At 42.6% G+C, this 22752-nt stretch overlaps 1 protein-coding gene and 1 non-coding gene across 2 annotated transcripts in view; one reads left to right on the forward strand and one right to left on the reverse strand.

Moving 5' to 3' along the window:
- LOC126291536 (protein PRRC2A-like) overlaps positions 1-12625 on the reverse strand; it is a 695341-nt gene extending 682716 nt beyond the window's left edge. Inside the window, exon 1 of the mRNA XM_049985037.1 lies at positions 12542-12625. The gene's annotated coding sequence lies outside the window, so the exon portion shown is untranslated. The remainder of the gene's footprint in view (positions 1-12541) is intronic.
- Positions 7948-8021, forward strand: Trnat-ugu (transfer RNA threonine (anticodon UGU)). Its single transcript has one exon. It is a non-coding gene; the product is annotated as a tRNA-Thr (tRNA).
- Positions 12626-22752: the final 10127 nt, after the last annotated feature.

The raw sequence follows: 22752 nt of genomic DNA on the forward strand, positions 1-22752 counted from the left end.
CTCTGCTAAGGGGAGACGGAGGTGCCTATGCTGTCCACGTTAACATCACTAAGTTTGAGGAACATCGATGAACAAGCTACCAAATAGAAAAATTTGAATTATTTTTTACATATAGAGTGGTTTAGTATTGCAGTTATGACAGAGGGATTTTGGAGTATCTTTTCTAGTTTGCTTCCAATTATTTTTTTTATTAATGACCCAAATGCTTTTACAAATACTTGCTTTATAATTAAACTATACCGCAGCATCTGGGTGATGTTTTATGTCATCCGTTTTCACCCCCAGCCCCAAAGTGTGTATAGATCTATAATTCTCTCTTGTAAATATAACAAAAAGGAAAAAGACTAGTTTAGCAGACTGTTTGTAATGATTATTTCCACATTCAACTCTCTCTCTCTCTCTCTCTCTCTCTCTCTCTCTCTCTCTCTCTCTCTCTCTCTCTGTCTGTGCGTGCGTGTATGTGTATCGAAAAGGATATTCGTTTGCTTACCAGAAACAAGCTCGTTAACCGCAGGGGCAAAGACCAGATGGTCACTGAACCTGCTGAAAGACTCAGATATTCAGACTGCACTGCACTCATTTTATTACTCACTTTAAATTATCAAACATGCCTGAAAACACGTCAGTCGATGGTTTTGATTATGTCGATGGTTTTGAGGGAAACAGCCATAATTTTATCCCGCTTCTGAGACTGTGCCGCGCATGGTAGCCGCGCGGTCTGGGCGCCTTAGCACGGTTCGCACGGGTCCCGCAGTCGGACGTTCGAGTCCTCCCTCGGGAATGGGTGTGTGTGTGTGTGTGTGTGTGTGTGTGTGTGTGTGTGTGTGTGTGTTGTCTTAGCATTAGTAGGTTAGTTTAAGTTAGATTAAACAGTGCGTAAGCATAGGGGCAAATGACCTCAGCAGTTTGGTCCCATTGGAAGTTACCACAAATTTCCGAAAAAAATTTTCTCGTACATACGTAAGCTTTCACTGCTGGCGGGTTTAATTAAAATCATACGGATCGTACTGCCGCGTCATCGCATAAGAAATATTTGCACCGCTAAAATATCTGACGCGTTGGAGCGGCCTTCATCTCTCCGAAGATGGTTGATTTTTCTGGGGGGTGCAAATTCAATAAAAACTTTATCATAAGCAGTGTACACCCTAAAAACATTGCGGTGTGGAATTTCGATTATTTCACTATTTTTAAATACTTTATAAGGTGACGCGGTAAATTGACAAATGATTTTGATGAATCTGTTGGAGTAATTTCATTGATATGTTTTTGAAGTCACACATGTGTAGTGAATGTAGCGTTTCTCTCTATGTCTAGGATGATCGGTGTTATGTACTCAAGTGTATAGGTATTTGGGCCGGCCGATGTGGCCGAGCGGTTCTAGGCGCTTTAGACTGGAACCGCGCGACCGCTACGGTCGCTGGTTGGAATGCTGCCTCGGGCATCGATGTGTGTGATGTCTTTAGATTAGTTAGGTTTAAGTAGTTTTAAGTTCTAGGGGACTGGTGACCTCAGATGTTAAGTCTCGTAGTGCTCAGAGACATTTGAACCATTTTTTGCATAGGTATTCAGCAAAATTAAGGGAACAAACTGGGAGTCCGAGCGTTCAAAAGAAAATGATAAACACAGCTTATTCTTTCCCCCACTTATTACCCGACTAGATTCGAGCAACTGATACTCCTGCTATGAGAACGTAGGCTTCCGCTCCCGGTGTCATAGTGATTAAAATTCTTTTGGGTATTATGCCGCGTCATTGCTAAAAGCTAACAACAATAATAAACTAAAACCGACGTTTCGGCCGAATTGCAACGGCCTTCTTCAGGGCACGACTCGTTTTGCATGGGGATATGTGCTTCTATTTATTACAGACTATTGTTAATTTTTAGCAATGACGCGACATAATACTCAGAAGAATTTTAATCACCAATACTCCTATTAGCTACACGGGAAGTAGCAGTCTCCTTCGTAAAGTAGCCTGACTTTAGAAACAGGTTTTATTGCTGCAGATGTGGAGAACTATTTTTCCAGAAAATACAATCATGTGAATATTAAACTATCAAAACGAAATAAACAGTTTCTTTTTAATATAACCGTAAAAAAGCGGCATTTGTGCATAGTAGCAGCGTTCGGGGTTTATTTAGCTGCATTTAGTCGGCGCAAGCAGAAATACTATTAGTCAGTATAGTAACAGCTCACTGTAAGGGCAATGTACACATTAAATGTCTATGATTTCCTCATCTTCAACTAATAATTAGCTGGTGGTCAAGATGATGGAAACAGCAAAGACATATTATCACGCCTAATGTGGTGTAGGGAAACTGCCGGCCTTCAAAACAGTTTGCAGTGGTCCCTGAATGGATAAAAACAAGTCCTGTGTGGTTTAGAGGGAATCTCATTCCGTTTTTCTCGGAAATTTGTGGAAAATTCAGGTGAAGATGATGGGGACGCTTAGAGATCACTCGCCCTTCTCTCCGAAGTAGATGACAAATGCTCAACAACGTTTAGATCTGGTGACTGTAGTAGCCGGGAGAGAAGCGACAATTCACTGTCCTGCTCACAAAACCCGCCCTGAACGATGCGAGCTGTCGTATTGGAACGCAGCATCACCACTGGGGAAGGAACATTGTACCGTGGTATGGACCTGATCAGCCCAAATGGTCGCACAATATTTGGCAGTAATGCCATCTTGCAGAGTAGTTACGGGGCACGCGAAATACCACGATAAGGCTGTCAAAATCATCGCCGAACCCCCTCTATCTTTCACTCTTGCGAGGTAAACTCGGCCAAAAGTTGGAAACGTGCAGCAAGATACCTCTAACCAAATGACCTTCTCCCATTGATCTACACTCCACGTTTTACAGTTTTCACTCCGTGTTTTCCTCTTGTAAGCACTTGCATCACTGATGAGTGGTTTCTGAATTCCAGCTCGCTCTTCAGTTTCCTCCTTATGGAGCTCCCTTCGTGTGGTTTTTTGGCGCTGACACGGTTCGCGAGTGCGACATTAAGTTCTGCAGTGACTTTTGCCGTCCTCTCTATTTTTCGTTACAGTCCACTTCAATGACCACCCGCACGATCACTCACTCTAAGTTCCCGTTGTGACTTTGCGGATGACGTTTTTCTGCTTTCCCCCTGCGCAGTATAACTCTTCCGACAAGGCGATTCTTGAAACACGAAGCATTCGTTACCGAAGCTCTAGCCAAACTAACACCAACAACTTGCACGCTTTCAAATGCACTTACCTGCGACAGAATCCAACCGCAACTATAATGAACTCTGTTCTGATCACGGATGACACCCAACGAGTTGAGGACATGACGTTGCACAACCCGCAGGCTTGGCTATCTCTCCATCGATGTTCAGGTGCGCATTGCTCGCGGTGATTTCATAGTCTTGTCCAACCACTGTAAACCTACACTGATTCAGGATCCGTGAAGGTTTTCCTTCATGTCATTGATTTACTAAATGAGTAATGACAAGAAGGGCCCATGTCGTCTGTATGAAATACCCCGTGCCTTATAAAATGCAAGAGAAAGGAAAAAAATGTGAGTGTGCGCTTTGGGGGAAAAAAATAAAACAAAACGAAAGAGCATCACACAGTACAGCGAGACTGGGAAATCGCACTCGGCTGTAAACAGTGGCGCCAGACCAACACCAATACACAGTCATGCTGGAGTCCAAGCAGCGAATACACAAAACACAAAAATTCGAAGCACCGTGAGAAGATGGCCTGGTCAGTCGTCGAAATGTGGGGAAAACGCTCGGAAGAACACATGGGAGTGCACCGGTAAACTAGTCCTGCCAAGAAAACGCGAGAGATCACAGGGGCGACATAAGAGGGGCGTTCAGCAAATAACACTCACTCCGTCTTCAGCCCACAAGTGGCACATCGGGACCCTCCGACCGCCGTGTCATCCTCAGGTGAGGATGCAGATAGGTGAGGCGTGTGGTCAGTACAACGCTCTTCCAGTCATTATGATGGTTCTCTGAGACCGGAGCCGCTACTATTCAGTCGAGTAGCTCCTCAATTGGCATCACGAGGCTGAGTGCACCCCGAAAAATGGCAACAGCGCATGACGGCCCAGATGGTCAACCTTCCAAATGGCATCCACGCCAGACAGCCCCTAACTTCGGTGATCTGATGAGAACCGGTGTATCCATTGCAGAAAGGCCGTTGCCTTTCTTCAATAAATAACGCAACACATTTTTTTCTCGACCAGTTTCCGTTGAAAGGATGTGGAATTTGTTGTGGGACATCGTGTAGTACTTCCTCTCCAGCGCCTATAGTTACATGAAATTCCGATAGGCGGCGACTCTATACATAGCCTTCAAAATGGCGTCCGTAACGGAGGTGCGCTCCAAGCAGAGAGCTGTCATTGAGTTTTTTTAGCGGAAAACCAGAGCACCACAGATAGTCATAAGAGATAGCAGAATGTCTACGGAGACCTGGCAGTGAACAAAAGCACGGTGAGTCGTTGGGCGAGGTGTCTCTCATCATGGAGACTGTCTTGTGGGACTCTGAACGTGTTATTCTATTTGATATCATGGTGCAACGATCGACTCTGAAGTGTAGTGTATTGCCCTCGGGAAACTGAAGAAACGAACTACTTCTCCAAGACAACGTAAGGCCTCACACGAGTTTGCGCACCGAGAGGAGCTCACAAAACTTCACTGGAGTATTCTCCTTGTCCACCAGCAGCCCGCATCTCGCACCTTCTGACTTCCACCTGTTTGGCGCAACGAAGGTTCTCGAGAGGCGGTACGTGGGTGATGGCAAGGTTACTAATGCAGCAAGAAGTTGGCTCCAACGGTCAACCAATAGGATGGTACCATGCGGGCACACAGACCCTCCCAGCAAGGTGGCTTAAGGCCTTCACTCTGAAAGGAGGTTAGTGGAAAAATAGGGTTTTATAGTCAAAAGAGTGGAGAATAATATGCTGCAGTGGAGTCCTGAATAAAACCAACCCGCTTTCAGAAAAAAATGTTACGTTGCTTAGTGAATGCTCCTCGTAGTACTTCCTCCCACTGCCTCCTTGCAAAATGATCGCTACGGGAAAGCTGAGGGATTCCACGACACTCGGAATAAATCGCAGAATGCAAGAGGAAAAAGGGGAGGGGCAAGAAGGGTTGACACAGGAATAAAACAAATGGTTCAAATGGTTCTGAGTACTATGGGACTTAACATCCCCTAGAACTCACAACTACTTAGACCTAACTAACCTAAGGACATCATACACATCCATGCCTGAGGCTGCAGGATTCGAACCTGCGACCGTAGCAGTCGCGCGGTTCCAGACTGAAGCGCCTAGAACTTAGCAAATAGTGTCGGAAGTTCCATGCGGCTTTTCGCGGATGATGCTGTAGTATACAGAGAAGTTGCAACATTAAAAAATTGCAGCGAAATGCAGGAACATCTGCAGTGAATAGGCGCTTGGTGCAGGGAGTGGCAACTGACAAATGTAATGTATTGCGAATACATAGAAAGAAGTATCCTTTATTGTATGATTATATGATAGCGGAACGAACAATGGCAGCAGTTACTTCTGTAAAATATCTGGGAGTATGCCTACGGAACGATTTGAAGTTGAATGATCATATAAAATTGTTGGTGAGGCGGGTGCCAGGTTGAAATTCATTGGGAGAGTACTTAAAAAATGTAGTCCATCAACAAAAGTGGTGGCTTACAAAACACTAGTTCGACCTATACTTGAGTATTGCTCATCAGTCTGGGATCCGTACCAGGTTGGGTTGACAGAGGAGATACAGAAGATCCAAAGAAGAGCGGCGCGTTTCGTCACAGGGTTATTTGGTAACCGTGATAGCGTTACGGTGATGTGTAGCAAACTCAAGTGGCAGACTGCAAGAAAGGCGCTCTGCATCGCAGTGTAGCTTGCTGTCCAGGTTTCGAGAGGCTCCGTTTCTACATGAGGTATCGAATATGTTGCTTCCCCCTACTTATACCTCCCGAGGAGATCACTAATGTAAAATTAGAGAGATTGGAGCGTGCACGGAGGCTTTCCGGCAGTCGCTCTTCCCGCGAACCATACGCGACTGGAACAGGAAAGGGAGGTAATGACAGTGGCAGGTAAAGTACCCTCCGCCACACACCGTTGGGTGGCTTGCGGAGTATAAATGTAGATATAGATGTAGAACCGCTCGGCCACTCTGGCCGAGAGAATAAAACACTCTCCGGCACGCACGGTAATGTAGAATGTTGAACATAGATGCAGCTCTCAGACGCGAAATTCCTGCACTCTAAACAGAATCTTCGTCGATTACAGTAATGCGGTCACGCGACTGCGCTAGATATCCGTAGAGAGGTTCCGTATCGACGTTTTAACGAACGACCTTCATCGACCAGCAGCCTGTGAAAAACAGTGTGTGGTTCCGATTTTCTGTAAGGAGAAAGCATGGAAGCACTTTGCAACTTCATGTACATGACTACTTCGAAAATCACATTTAATTGTTTAGGGATGATTTCACACTAGCACTTTGCGACTTCATGTACATGACTACTTCGAAAATCACATTTAATTGTTTAGGGATGATTTCACACTATTTCTCGACTGCTGCGCAGTCTCGAATAGCGCGTGGAAATACTGAACACTCAAATCTTTCAGTGCGAGATTTGTTTTCTCTTATTTTATTACGAGGGTCATTTCACCCTACATATAGGAGAAATATGATGATTCAAATTTAGAGAAAAAATTTCGCAGCAACGAAAAACGCCTTTGTTTTATTGATTGCCAGCCGAACTGGCTTATCACATTCGTGACTTTCTCGTCCTTACTTCGTGACAATACGAAATGAACTGCCGATCTTTCATCTTTTTGTATCTTCTCCTTGAACCCTACCCGGTAAGATTCCTATATCAAGCAGCATTACTCCAGAAGAGGAAATACATGTGTTGTGTAGGCACGTTACTTAGTAGATTTCTTGCATCCTTCAAGTATTCTGATAATAAAACGCTGACTTAACGAACGACCTGTATCTAGCAGTAAAGTGTGAAAAGCAGTCACTTTCTTAATTTCTTTAAGGCAAATATGTGAAGACCATTGCGATATACACCTGCAACAATTCTCCACAACACTTTCTATGTGAAGCTTACAATTTTTCAAGTTGTTCGTAATATTATGATGATGATGTTCGGTTTGTGTGGCGCTCAACTGCGCGGTTATCAGCGCCCGTACAAATTCCCAACCATTGCTCCCTCCAAACTTGGCGCTTTCAGGAACGATGATGAAATGATGACAACACAAACACCCAGTCATCTCGAGGCAGGTGAAAATCCCTGACCCCGAGGGGAATCGAAACCGGGACCCGATGCTCGGGAAGCGAGAACGCGACCGCGAGACCACGAGCTGCGGACATACGTTATTTCAGTCTGTAGGTACTTATTGTTAGCTGAATCGACAATCTTTAAATCTGTGTTATTTATCGTGTTACTGGAATTCATTGGATTTTTTTTAATACTCACATGGAGGACCTCACATGTTAGGGTCAATTGCTGCTTTCGCATCCTAGAGATACTTTGTGCAAATCATTACACAATTCCTTTTGATCTTGCGGTGACTGTACTAGGCGTAAAAGACTGCATCATCTGCCAACATGTACGACGCCAGTTCAGACAGTCATCTAAACAGATTATGTATATTAAGACCAACAGAGGGCCTACAACACTTGTTTGGGGGACCACATATGTTTCTTCTGTTTCAGAACAGATACCATCTTAGTAAATATATAGTTCAGGTTCAGCGGCCACTTGACCATCTTCTTCTTCTGTGCGAATGCACAAACAGTGCCCGAACTCTTACGGGAATCGGCAACGCGCCACGAGTAATGAGTATAATGGGCGGGGGTACTACGAATGTAGTGCGGGACAATACGGTGAGAATGTGGGTTTCACGGGAGGCGTGCCAGAGAGAAATCCCTGCAGTCACTTTATCCTCTGTGTCCTCGGTGGCTCAGATGGGTAGAGCGTCTGCCATGTAAGCAGGAGATCCCGGGTTCGAGTCCCGGTCGGGGCACACATTCTCATCTGTCCCCGTTGACGTATGTCAACGCCTGTAAGCAGCTAAGGGAGTTCATTTCATAGTAATTTCATACTACAACTATAACTTTTCTGGCAGCAAATCACGACTCGAATCGGACATTTCAATAGAACTTGGGCGATTTCGAACTGCTGTACAAGATAACCTAACAGGCGTCTTTTTAATCTACTCTGCGGCCGAAGCGAGATTAAAAAAGGATATCAATGATAGGATTCGCAGGCACGCGTTGCTATCCTCTCTGAAAGAACTGCAGGACCTGTTGAATGGATTGAAGACTATTCTCTACTAATTACAGAGTGTAATCCAGAGAAAGGCGGAAGTATCGAGGAGCAGTAGAAATGAGGTTAAACAGGAACGAGATATAAAAGTTTTGGACCACGCAGTAGCCGAAGTGAAGGAATCCTGCTACACTGGAAGCGGACAGCGCTAGACGGCCAAGCAAGGGGGGCGTAAGGGGTACACTAGCGTAGGAAACAACAGACAACCCCTTGTCAAAAATAGGTCTACTAGTCTCATATAAAGGCATTAATCTGAGAACGTCCTCCAGTATTGCATAAAACTAAATATCTGCATCTATACAGATACTCCGCAAGCTGCTGTACAGCGCATGGTGGAGCATACATCGTACCAATATTATTAGTTTTCTGTATTATTCCATTCGCGTGTTGAGAGAAGGAAAAAGGACTACATACCTCTGTACGTGCAATAATCTGTATTATACTATTCGCACGAGTCATACGTGAGATGTCAGGTTCCTGATTCCTGACGGTGTGTAGCGGAGGGTATTTCTGGTACCATTAACAGACTCCCCGCCCCTAGCTGTACAGCTCGTGAAAACCGCGTGGGAAAAATGATTGTCGGTAAGCCTCTGTATTAGCTCTGGTTTCTCGAATTTTCTAACCGTGGTCATTTTGCGAGATGTGTGTGGGAGAAAGTAATATGTTTTTCGACTCTTCCTTTAACAGCACTCTGTCGAAATTTCAGTAGTAAATCTCTCGGTGATGGCGGATTTTGTTGAACCTCTCTCTAACGCTCTCGCGCCAACCTAACGATCCAGTGACGAAACGTTCCGCCCTTCGTTGGATCTTCTCTCTCTCTTCATCATTCCTGTCTGTTAAGGATCACAGATCGTTGAACAAATACTCACGAACTGGTCGAACAAGCCTCTTTGTAAGCAACTCCCTTCGTGGACCAGTTACATTTCCTTGAGATTATTCCTATGAATCTCAGGGTTGCGTCTGATATTTCTATTATTATTTTACTTAAAATCCGTCTTGTTTGCAATTTTTTTATTCATATGACCAATTTCGGTTCATTCAAAACCATCTTCAGATCTGATTTTTCAATTATAGGAGTAACCCGTCCAAATCCAGCAATTTTCACATGCTACGTCACATTGCTGGAAGATGGTTCTGAATGAACCGAAACCGGTCATATGAATAAAAAAAAATTGCAATCAAGACGGATTTCAAGTAACATTATAAAACCACTGATTGCTGTTATCCCATAAGACATTATGTCTATTTTTGCAAAATTTCTATTATTTGTTTGCAGCGCGGGATTAGCCGAGAGGTCTCGGGCGCTGCAGTCATAGACTGTGCAGCTGGTCCCGGCGGAGGTTCGAGTCCTCCCTCGGGCATGTGTGTTTGTCCTTAGGTTACGTAATGTGTAAGCTTAGGGACTGATGATTGTAGCTGGTTAAATCCTATAAGACTTCACACACATTTGAACTTATTATTTGTTTTAAGTGGTCATTCCACATAAGGTCGATCTGGATAGTTAGTCGTAGATATTTTGTGATAGATACTGTTTCCAACAGTTTCTCATCAATAGTGTAGTTGTACAGCAATGGATTTCTTCTTCTATGTTTGAGCAATATGTTCAGGGGCAACTGCCAAATCAATACTGTCTTGTGCCGTTCTTTCATTCTTATAGACAACCGCATCTGCAGTCTTAAAAAACTTCCGACGCATTATACTAAATCATTTACACACACTGTAAACAGTAGCGGTACTGAAGCTTCCTGGTATATTAAAACTATGTGCCGGACCGAGACTCGAACTCGGGACCTTTGCCTTTCGGGGGCAAATGCTCTACCATCTGAGCTACCCAAACACGGGTCACGCCCCGTCCTCATAGCTTTACTTCTGCCAGTACCTCGTCTCCTACCATCCAAACATCAAAATTTCATTCTGTGAGGAGGGGACGTGAGTCAAGCTTGGATAGCTAAGATGGTAGAGCACTTGCTCGCGAAAGGCAAAGGTCCCGAGTTCGAGTCTCTGTCCGGCACACAGTTTTACTCTGGCAGGAAGTTTCATATCAGCGCACATTCCGCTGCAGAGTGAAAATCTCGTTCTAGTAGCGATACTGTCAAAAGTTCCTCGGGGTATTCCGGAAATTACCTTTGCACCAATCGATTTTGTCCCGTTGAGAGCGACGTGTTCAGTGCTCTCTGCAAGAAAGTCTTGAATCGATTCAGAAATCTGGTGCGATACTCGATAAGCTCGCTTTTTTTTCATTAAATGGCAGTGCAGGACGGTGTCAAATGCCTTCCTGAAATCAAGGAACACTGCATCAACCTGAGCGCCGTCAGCACTATGGACATCACGGAAGAGCAGAGCGGGCTGAGTATCGTAAGATCTCTGTTTGCAGAAGCGATGTTCACTTTTATTGAGGGGATTTTCGTTCTTCTAAAATGTCATAGTCCATGAGCACAAAACATGTTCCATAATTCTACAACAGATCGACGTCAACGATATCGGTCCATAATTATGTGCATCTGTCCTAAGGTCCTTGAAAACAGGAATGACCTGCGCTTTTGTCCAGTCTCTAGGTAATCTTTTGCTCCAGCGAACTACGATAAAGTACTGCTAGAAGCGGAGCAAGTGCTTTGTAGAATGTTACAGGTATACAACGCGGATTACGTTCTTCTTCGACTACAGGTTTTCTTAACTTACCGAAAGGAGTTCCTGCTAAAGAGACCCATTTAAGTTGCCCAAGTATGTATTACAGTTTCGTGTGGGCTATACAATTCTGTTACGACCGTTGCAACGCATCTCTGAGGCGATTCGAGCTCTATTTCCTCATCGATATGATCAGGAGTCCGAAAGCTGGAACAGTATTCTAGCGTGGGTCACTTTACCGTCTTGTACGCACTTTCCCATTACATGTGTATTGAGTTTTGCGAGACATCCTCCACTAAATTAAGCATTCCTTTCGCCCTACCTAGTTCTGATTTCTCGTGACTGTCCCATTCATGCCGTTATTTACTATTGCCCCTAACTATTTGTACAACTTGATGTGCTTACGACGTCCACAACCGTTATTATGTAATCCGACAAAATCAAGTTCTTTTCCTTTGTCGTAACTACGCATTATTTTTCATTTATACACATTTCAGCAGATCTGGCACTCATTACAGATTCTGCAAGCCTTTGAGCATTTCCTTGTGATCGTCTATTGACGACTTTTTTCCTGTACACAACAACACTGTAAACGAATAACACCACAACGCTGAAGATCGTATCTGACAAATTGTTTATGTGAGTAATACATCAAGTCATTCGTTACAACTTTGCAACAAAACTTTTTCTTCCACTAAGCACTTGTTGCTGATCACAAATTATTAGTTCAGACATATCCTTACCTTCTTATTTTCTCAGTACTTTGGTTACTTTTATACTTGGGACAATCACAATACTTATTCAGCACTCTAGCTTCGGCTCAGCTGTAAACTGTGAATAGAGAACGATTGATACAGTCTTGTGCTTCTTTCCGTACTCATATTCTAATCTGCTTAGCACTCCGATTACTTTTATGTGTTTAAACAAATCTATTATCTCTCACGGTTACCCAGTTCCATCACCACTAGCCATCCTGACATCCGCTCGGCTCTCTCATGAAGCAAAGAGCACCGAAGACCCAGCTAGTGCACTATTGAGGCCTTACTTAACATCACTTTTGTTGAACTTTCACCATTCAGTATAACGAACTGGTTTCTATCAGCCGAACGTTCCTCGAGGTAGTCACGTATTTGCGAAGATACTCCGTGTGATCGAATCTCAGTAGCCCGATGCGGTGCAGCGTCGAATGGATTTCTGGAATCGAGGTATACAGGACTACCTGTTGACCTGCATTTACGCGGATTGCAAAACGTCGTATACGAGGGGTGCAAGCGCCGTTTCACACTAGTGGTTATTCCCTCAATCTGGGCTGGAAAGTACTAAAGCGCTGATCTTGCGTTGGGGGCCGTAGGGGACGAGAACTGTAAGGGGGAGGCAAACATTGCAATATATCCGAGAAATAATTGGTGACTTTGCTAGAAATGTTACTGTGAGACGAAGAGACCGCCACAGGTGAGGAAACTGTTGCCGGCTACATCGAACCGGTGGGGTGAGTGATGACCCAGAAATTAAAAGCACGTAAAAATGCCAGCAGGTTTTTGAGTAGCGGACGAGAGAGACGGGAGCGCAGCAGCGGGCCGGGCCCTTCCTTACCTGAGCGGGCTGTCCAGGCGCCTGGGGACACCTCGAACTCGCGACCACGGGATCCACGGACCGCACCGGCCACCGCTAGCTGGCCTGCCACTGAGACAGGCCCTGTTCTCCGCCGGCAGAGTGTGGCGGGGCGGCCGCCAGGCGGCAGCACTGCGCCGCTGACAGTTGCCGATCAATGCGTGCGCAGCGGCCGCCGTTACGTTACCAACGCACAGCGACCGCGGCGAATACGCTGTTGCTGTCGCGAAAGGGGCCACGGGCAAGGGCAGCCGCAGGTTTTCACGCCAGCGTGTATTTAGAAATTTTCAGGACATTGAAGTGTGCTTATAATTCATTTCTATTACTTGCTGTTCTTGTGGTCTTCAGTCCTGAGACTGGTTTGATGCAGCTCTCCATGCAACTCTATCCTGTGTAAGCTTCTTCATCTCCCACTACCTACTGCAGCCTACATCGTTCTGAATCTGCTTGGTGTATTCATATCTTGGTCTCCCTCTACGATTTTTACCCTCCACACTGCCCGCCAGTACTAAATTGGTGATTCCTCGATGTCTCACAACATGTCCTACCAACCGATCCCTTCTTCTAGGCAAGTAGTGCCACAAGCACCTCTTCTCCCCAATTCTATTCAATGCATCCTCATTAGTTATGTGATCTACCCATCTAATCTTCAGCATTCTTCTGTAGCACCACATTTCGAAAGCTTCTATTCTATTCTTGTCCAGGCTATTCATCGTCCACATTTGACTTCCATACATAGCTACACTCCATACGAATACTTTCAGAATCGACTTCCTGACACTTAAATTAATACTCGATGTTAACAAATTTCTCTTCTTCAGAAATGCTTTCCTTGCCATTGCTAGTCTACATTTGATATCCTCTCTAGTTAGATCATCATCAGTTATTTTTCTCCCCAAATAGCAAAACTCCTTTACTACTTTAAGTGTCTCATTTCCTAATCTAATTCCCTCAGCGTCACCCGGCTTAATTCGACTACATTCCATTATCCTCGTTTTGCTTTTGTTGATGTTCATCTTATACCGTCCTTTCAAGACACTGTCCATTCCATTCAACTGTTCTTTCAACTACTTTGTTGTCTCTGACAGAATTACAATGTCATCGACGAACCTCAACAGTTTCCTCATTGTTGTCAACAGTACAATTACTAGTCTTTAGAGTCCCAAATTTACATTTACCCCCCATTTACGATATTTTCTGTTGGTCCCGTCGTAAGCTCCATTTCCGCCATCAGTTGTTTTCCTGCCATCAAAAATTTCGTATCGATAACACATTTCGAAAAACTACTACAAGTTTCAACACCTATTTGCAAATCAACTTAAAAGCAAACTATGTCGTGTTCGGACTTACACAATATCTACAGAGCAATGCCCGATTTAAACTGTAAATTTTTCACATTTCACTTCACACGTATCCTGTTTTTGTTCTACTAATTTTTGTTTATTTCAGACTAGCTTTCGGCTTACTGGGCTATCTTCAGGAAACAACTGACTAACATCTGAAAGGGACAGTAGTTCACATCAAAACTTATAAGCAAAGAAACACTCTACCTGCACAGAATGTTGTGCATCACTTGTTTCTTAAAATCAAAATTACAATTTACACAATGGACACTGTTATGTACAATAAATACTTAAAATACGCAATATTACATGCTAAATGGTGTAATGCTAAATTTTATGAAGTGACATTCACTGAGAAACAATTAAGCTGAGCACTCTTCATTTATGTTGTGCAGCAAACATATTTTTAACATTCTAAACTACAATTTAGATAATCGACACAATGACTGAAATTTTACTATATTTTTTCATGTTTGCGTTTAACTTCCATTTATCACACAACAGTTTATTCTTGTCAAGAACGAAATTGCTTTTCCCCTTAGGAATAAAGCAACAATGCAATTGAAAACTAAATTGCTGGTTCATCTGCCAATTGTAATTGCCGCATCAAGTATTATTGTTAACTTGTACCACGTGTGGGTACTAAAAAAAAAAATTATTTTGCATCCATATTATACCATATGTCTACATCTACGTGATTACTCTGCTATTCACAATATAGTGCCTGGCAGAGGGTTCAATGAACCACCTTCAAGCTGTCTCTCTACCGTTCCACTCTAGAACGGCTTGCGGGAAAAACGAGCATTTAAATTTTTCTGTGCGAGCCCTATTTCTCTTATTTTATCGTGATGATCATTTCTCCCTGCGTATGTGGGTGCCAACAGAATGTTTTCGCAAACGGAGGAGAACTCTGGTGATTGAACGAGAAACGCCTTTGTTTTAATGATTGCCACTCCAATTCACGTATCATGTCGGCGACACTATCTCCCATATTTCGCGATAATACAAAACGAGCTGCCCTTCTTTGTACTTTTTCGATGTCATCCGTCTGTCCCACCTGATGGGGATCGCACACCGCACAGCAGTACTCCAGAATAGGGCGGACAAGCGTGGTGTAGGCAGCCTCTTTAGTATACCTGTTGCACCTTCTAAGTGTTCTGCCAATGAATCACAGTCTTTGGTTTCCTCTACCCACCATATTATCTATGTGATCGTTCCAGTTTAGGTCATTTGTAATTGTAATCCCTAAGTATTTAGTTGAATTTACAGCCTTCAGATTTGTGTGACTTATCGCGTAATCGAAATTTAGCAGATTTCTTTTAGTACTCATGTGAATAACTCCACACGATTCTTTATTCAGGGTGAGTTGCCACTTTTCGCACCATACAGATATCTTATCTAAATCATTTTGCAAGTCGCTTTGATCATCTGATGACTTTGCAAGACGGTAAATGACAGCATCATCTGCAAACAATCTAAGACGGCTACTCAGATTGTCTCCTACGTCGTTAATATAGATCAGGAACAATAGAGGGCCTATAACACTTCCTTAGGAACGCCGGATACTGTTTTACTCGATGACTTTCCGTCTATTACTACGAACTGTGACCCTTCTGACAGGAAATCACGAATCCAGTCGCACAACTGAGGCGATATTCCGTAGGCATGCAGTTTGGTCAGAAAACGCTTGTGAGGAACGGTGTCGAAAGCCTTCTGGAAATCTAAAAATATGGAATCAATTTGACATCCCCTGTCGATAGCACTCATTACTACATGAGTATAAAAAGCTAGTTGTGTTTCACGATATTTTCTGAAACCGTGCTGACTATGTGTCAATAAATAGTTTTCTTCGAGGTACTTCATAATGTTCGAATACAGTACATGTTCCAAATCCCTACTGGAAATCGACGTTAGTGATATAGGCCTGTAATTCAGTGGATTACTCCTACTTCCCTTTTTGGGTATTGGTGTGACTTGAGCAATTTTCCAGTCTTTAGGTACGGATCTTTCTGTGAGCGAGTGGTTGTATATAATTGCTACATATGAAGCTATTTTATCAGCATACTCTGAGAGGAAGCTGACCGGTATACAATCTGGACTGGAGGCCTTTGCTTTATTAAGTGATTTAAGCTGCTTTGTTACACCGAGGATATCTATTTCTATGTTTATCACCTTGGCATTGTTTCTTGATTGGAATTCAAGAGTATTTACTTTGTCTTGTTTGGTGAAGGAGTTTCGGAAAACCGTGTTTAATAAGTCTGCTTTAGTCATCAGTGACTTCACCGTTGTTATCGCGCAGTGAAGGTATTGACTGCGTCTTGCCTCTGGTGTGCTTCATGTATGACAAGAATCTCTTTGGGTTTTCTGCCAGATTTCGAGACAGAACTTCGTTATGGAATTTATTAAAAGCATCTCGCATTGAAGTAAGCGCCATATTTCTAACTTCTGTAAAACTTTGCCAATCTTGGGGATTTTGCGTTGTTTTAAATTTGGCATGCTTTTTTCGTTGCTTCTGCAACAACAATCTGACCCGTTTTGTGTGCCATGGGGGATAAGTACCATCACTTTGAAACGTCTCTGTCGAGTCTTTTCACACATGTTTGCCTCATGTGATTCAGTTACGTCTCATTTGATCCACTGCGTAATTGCGATTTTGCTTATTAACTCTCGCAGAAAGACTGAGCAGTGGAACTGAAGTATATCCAACTGAAGTATATCCAACGCAAAATGCAAGAGAATTGTGCCTTGCACTAGTATCTCAATGTATTGTATTCTAATTTTATGTTCTACGTGAAATCATGAGCCATATTTATCATGCCCCTCCGTTATGCTACGTTACGTGTGGTTGAATGTAGGTGAATGGGTGTTTCACACATCTTTTCGGGCTTATTTTGTGGTGGAAGCTAGTTGGTTGTCGTCTGCTGGGACCAGAAGATGAGTGCCTATCGTTTGGCAGGATTCACAGGCTGGCCGACTTAGAATTGCTTACCAGAGCAAAGAGGTTCATCCGAGGTTCATCTCTTATGTCCCAAGCTTTATGTGTTTGTCAGGTTGGTGGCGGAAACGATACCTCTGGTCGCTTCCGTCTCAGCCAGGGGTTGCTAGGAGCTTTGTGCAGAGCTGGCACTCTTCCCCAGGCTGTTGGTGAGTACGGTTCGCAGCTCCTAAGTAAGGCTTCTAGTACTAATGACAAAGTAGGAGGTTTAATCGCTATTTTCCTATGTTAAATTCGTTGGAATATTTAAGTTAATTAAGTCGTTCATCCTAACTGAAACCTTAGGAATTTCTGCTCGGACTGTGGTACAATTGGTTAATAATAGGTCACGATCGTGTTTAAAAATAGTTGTGGAGGAAATTGACTTTGTTCCTTTGGGACATCGTCGTGTGGAGCATCCACTATTGAACATGATTAGGAACAGCTAGTGATCTTATATCTCGTGCCAATGTGAGACTTATCGTGTGTTTAGCGTGAGGGTTTTATTTTTTGTCTATTTTTTGTGGTTTCTTGATGATAGTATATGCTTGTGTTCGTATTGTACTACGGGTTTGGTAAACTATGTACGTTTCCGCTTCCTACTGCATACCGATAGGTTTTTCCAGTGCTAATTTAATCTGTTTTGTGCGGGATAAATTCGTTGAAACATCGGATCTTCGTGAATGAAGGCAAACTTTTGTAATGGTTTAATTCTTAACGGACCATGTGGACCTTGAATCATTGGTAGGTTTCTGCCATCGTGATTTAGTTTTCCGTTGTAGTGACAAATTCATTTTATAATCGTTCCCTATGAAAAGAAACGCTTCTTGTATTTGTACTTTCCACTCAAATTCTGCTTTGAAACCATAAATGTGTGACCCAGCACACGGCTTCTCATCTCATGTACTCACGCAGACCAAATCTTGCAACGGAAAGAAACCTCCTTGCAAATCAGTGTATGTTTGTAAAGGTGGTCGGTTATTCCTGTGATGTTTCCAGTTTCCCCTTCCTCGCCTTTTCCATTAATCACAACAGTTAAATTGTACAATTTCACTTATCGAAAATAGATTAATGTAGTTCATGTTCAGGCACCAGCTAAGTGTACCCATAGGATGTGCACGCTATTTAAAAATCTTTATTAACGACTAAATATGGCGTAAACGATAATACTGTGTGTCCTGCTACTTCATGTGTTTCCTTTGAATTCCAAATCTGAATTAATTCCAGTTCAGTCATTCTTGTACGTTAGGAAGGGCTTGGGCTGGTGGCGACCCTGTAAATTTTACTGTAAAAAAAAGGCTTTTGGCGGTAGCTTAACCGCAGATATTTGCCAAGTGTGGAAGCAATTCGGTACTTAATTTGGTTCGCTTCAGTCCATTATCATCAATAAGGTTACGACCTGTAGCTTACACCTACAAATAGAAATAGCTCTCACTGCAGACCAGCGAACTAGTGGTTTACATAAGTAGCTTACAACTTATTATGTGGTATATATCTCTCAATTGCTGTTGATACTATCTCTTTGAAAACATTCCACAACTTTTCTAAACTTACATGATCAGATCGGAAGGAGTGAAGACTGTCTCTTAAAAAGGCGTTAAGAGCATTTTTATCAGTTTTTCAAAATATGTATACTTTGCATTTCTTTTTGATGGTTGTAGGTGTTACGGTATTCAGCCTAGCAGCAACTGCCTTGTGGTCGCTAATCCCTGTATTCGTCAAAATACTCACTATTTGTCCAGGATTATTTGTTGCTAAAAGGTCAAGTATGGTTTCGAGTGGGCTCATGAACTAAATGTTCAAAATAATTTTCTGAGAAAGCATTCACTACAATTTCGGATGACGTTTTATGCCTGCCGCCGGCTTTAAACGTATATTTTTTCCAGCGTATCGAGTGTAGATTAAAGCCACCACCTACTATAATTGTATGAGCGGGGTACTTATTTGAATTGAGACTCAAGTTTTCTTTGAACTGTTCAGCAACTATATCTTAGGAGTCGGGGGTTGGTAAAACGATCCAATTAATAGTTTAGTCCGATTGTCAGATATAACTTGTACCCATACTATTTCACACGAAATATCTACTTCAATTTCGCTACAAGGCAAAGCAATAAATACTCTACCACCAACTGTATTTAATCTGGAACTTCCTGCCAGATTAAAACTGTGGTCCCGAGTTCGAGTCTCGGTCCGGCACACAGTTTTAATCTGGCAGGAAGTTTCATATCAGCGCACACTCCGCAGCAGAGTGAAAAATCTCATTCTGTATTCAATCTATCCTTTCTGAAAACTGTTAGATCGTTTGAAATATTTCGTATGAACTTATTTCCGGCTTTAGCCAGCTCTCTGTACCTAAGACCATTTGAGCTTCAGTGCCTTCTATTAGGTCTTGGAGTTCTGGTTCTTTCACAACACAGCCACGACAATTTACAACTACAATACCAATCGTTACTACAACTACCTTAATGTGTTTTACCTGCCCACTTTTAGACGGACGTCCCTTCTGTGGTTCCCTGAGTCCCTCTAACCTAAAAACAGCCCAGTCCCTTCCACACAGCCCCCGCTACCCGTGTAGCCGCCTCCTGTGTGCTGTGGACTCCTGTCCTATAAAGCGGAACCCGGAAACCCACCACCCGATGGCGCATGTCAAGGAATCTGCAGCCTACACGGTCACAGAACCGCCTGTGCCTCTGATTCAGACCCTTCACTCGGGTCTCCACCAAACGATCACAGTCGGTTCTAGCGACGATACTGCAGATGGTGAGCTCCGCCTTAATCTTTGAAGCAAGACTGACAGCCTTTACCATTTACACTAGACGCCCGAAACCAGACAGAATCTGCTCCAATCCAAAGCGACACACATCATTGGTTCCGACATGAGCCACCACCTGCAGTTGGCTGCACCATGTACAATGCCCATTGGTGAAATATCTACATTCGTGTGTCGACTTTTAATATTTCTACTTGAAATTAAAGGAAAATATCAAAGTGCGTAGCCCAGTAGTGTTAGCAAATGTAGAAAGATTTTCTGAAGACATGTACCTGTTGCCCAACAACAGATATACCCAGAGCTATGAGGGCAGCTGCATGATGCCTTACACAATAGCTCTAAAATGGTTATACAACAATTTTCTACAACTTCTCAGAGAAAATTTCAAATTAATTTCGTATTTTGTAATACCAGTTCCAACCTCCTAAAGTTTTTCATCAGAGTAATTCATTTTAGAACTCATTTTACATACATCTAACATCATTTTTACGTCATTTTTCCGATTCATCAGTCTGCTGATTCGTTTGATGCGCCCTGCTGAGAATTCCTCTCCTGTTCTAACCTCTTCACCTCAAAGTAACACCTGCAGCCAATGTCCTCAACTATTAGCTGGATGTGTTCCAGTATCTGTCTTCCTCTACAGCTTTTGCCCTCTACAGATCCCTCTAGTACCATGTCTTAACAGATTGTAATGTTGTCGCTTTAATTTGTTATGCGAAAGCGGTGCTGATAGACAATAAAAGAGGGTTAAAAGCTGTGAGCTATCTGAGGAAGTTAACGTTGCATTACTGAGCAACTGTTTCACCAGGTATCCAGTCTAGCTTACCAAATTTCCAACCAGACTAACATTAATTATAATCATAAACCGGTGATACATATATAAAAAAAGAGAATTTAAATAACAATAAATAAATCAGTTTATATTTGGAAATTTATTTTAACATTGAACATTGAAATTTCAGCATATTAAACTTGAGTCATAACTAAGCTGGTGCCTTATTTAGAATTGTGAAAATGTGAGTTTGTAATCTTACGGAACACATCAAATAGGGAGCCAAGATTGGGAGACTGCATACAACACTACATTCATAAAATAACACACGAAGAACATTGAAACATATGTAAGAGGAAATTAACCACAACCAACCGATTCAATTTTCACGCAAAGAAGTAACGTTCGTAACGCAATCCTGTCCGTCATGTAATTACCACACCCTGGTATACTAAATTCATACTAACTCTCTGTGAAATCTTCCCGAAAAGAATAGCTGAGAGTTACTTTGATGATTACACCACATGCTTCACGTGGTTAACTTGCTTTACACAAAGAGTGTAATGCCACAATAATTTTGATAGTTAAAATAAATTAGATCGAAAAGCAATTTACAAAAGAAAAACCTCGAACTGGTTACTATCGTCTTACTATTAACCTGATGGGTCAAACAATTGTATAAGCACGTGGTACTGGTCTCACGAAGTACACCCCACGTGGGTTGTACATAAAGAAAAGTTGCTATATTGAAAAAAATGGTTAAGGCGAGACGTTATAATCTCACGCACATTCGCATTTAAGATTGATGATCTTAGTTAGAGTTACTGATCAACACGTGGTTCCACTTTACTCACAAACTAGTGACAAAGCAACTACTGTAAAATAATCTGAAGTTCGCACTCGAAATACACTGCGTTGCAACTTAAGATAACATTAGATATTTTAGAGCTAAACCTGAAATAAAGTTGATTAAATTTTCAGTTAGGCTGAACTTAAGAAATCCATTGTCCTGCGGACTTAGCAGACACGCGCTTAGCCGGAGATCTTACCACTTCAGACGCTCGCCGCGGACAGACTGACCTGCGCTCCTACCGAGCGTGCTTCCCGATACAAAACGGAAGTGACCAGAGGGGCAGCTTCCTGTACCAACATGACAAGGGACGGACAGAACCATACTAAGGGTAGAAACCTCTTTGCTTTTAGAAAGCATAGCTACCTGTTCCGACGTTGGTCCTACTGTTCTCTAACAGACAGGCTTGTCTGCTACCCTCAAGCATGCAACTAGAAATACATTTGCTCATTCATCCTCTCACACAGAAGGGAAGGGGGATGACAGTATCTTATCATATGCAGTACATAAAAGAAAGCGGATGTAGGTTCCGTATGAGACTGTGTGACATGAATTGCATATAAACTGTGTTTTAAAGTGTAGTAGTGTGACAGATCGTTCTTGTTTATGTGTAAAAGTAAAATTTTCTTCTTTCATCGACTTAGACTCAACCCATATTCTGTAATCATTAAACTGTTCATACTATTCAGCTGATTCTGTAATTATTCTTCGCTGAGGATAGCAATAGCATGAGCGAATCGTATCATTGGTATCCTTTCACCGTGAATTTTAATTCAGTCTCCTCGCAGATAGTCAGAAACGCCACAGTAAATTTAGAAGAGGAATTTATGCCGTAAATGACAACAGATTTAAGAAATTAACATGAAAGGAATCTAACAGAGACCTTTCAAGATGTCTTATTATCCTGCCCCCTCTTGTCAATGTTTTCCACATATTTCTTTTCCTCTCCAGTTCTCCGCAGAACCTCCTCATTTCTTACCTCATCAGCCCACCTAATTTTCAATACTCATCTATAACATCATCTCTCAAATCCTTGTAGAACCGACTGATGACCTCAGAGCCTTCTATAATTTTCTGTTCCAGTTTTCCCACAGTCCATGTTGCGCTACCGCACAACTCTGTGCTCCAACCGCATATTCTCATAAATGTCTTCCCCATATTAAGGCTTATGTTTTATAATAGACTTCTCTCGACCAGGAATACCCTTTTCGTCACTGCTAGACTGCTTTTGACGTCCTCCTTGCTCCGGCTGTCATTGGTTATCTTGATGCCTAGGTAGCAGAATTCCTTAACTTCATCTACTTCTTGACCATCAACCCTGATGTTAATTTTCTCACTGTACTCATTTCTCCTACTTCTCATTATTTTCTTCTTTCATCGACTTAGACTCAACCCATATTCTGTAATCATTAAACTGTTCATACTATTCAGCTGATTCTGTAATTATTCTTCGCTGAGGATAGCAATACCATGAGCGAATCGTA

Source organism: Schistocerca gregaria, chromosome 9 (genome assembly GCF_023897955.1).
Source record: "Schistocerca gregaria isolate iqSchGreg1 chromosome 9, iqSchGreg1.2, whole genome shotgun sequence".
Taxonomy (NCBI): Eukaryota; Metazoa; Arthropoda; class Insecta; order Orthoptera; family Acrididae; genus Schistocerca; species Schistocerca gregaria.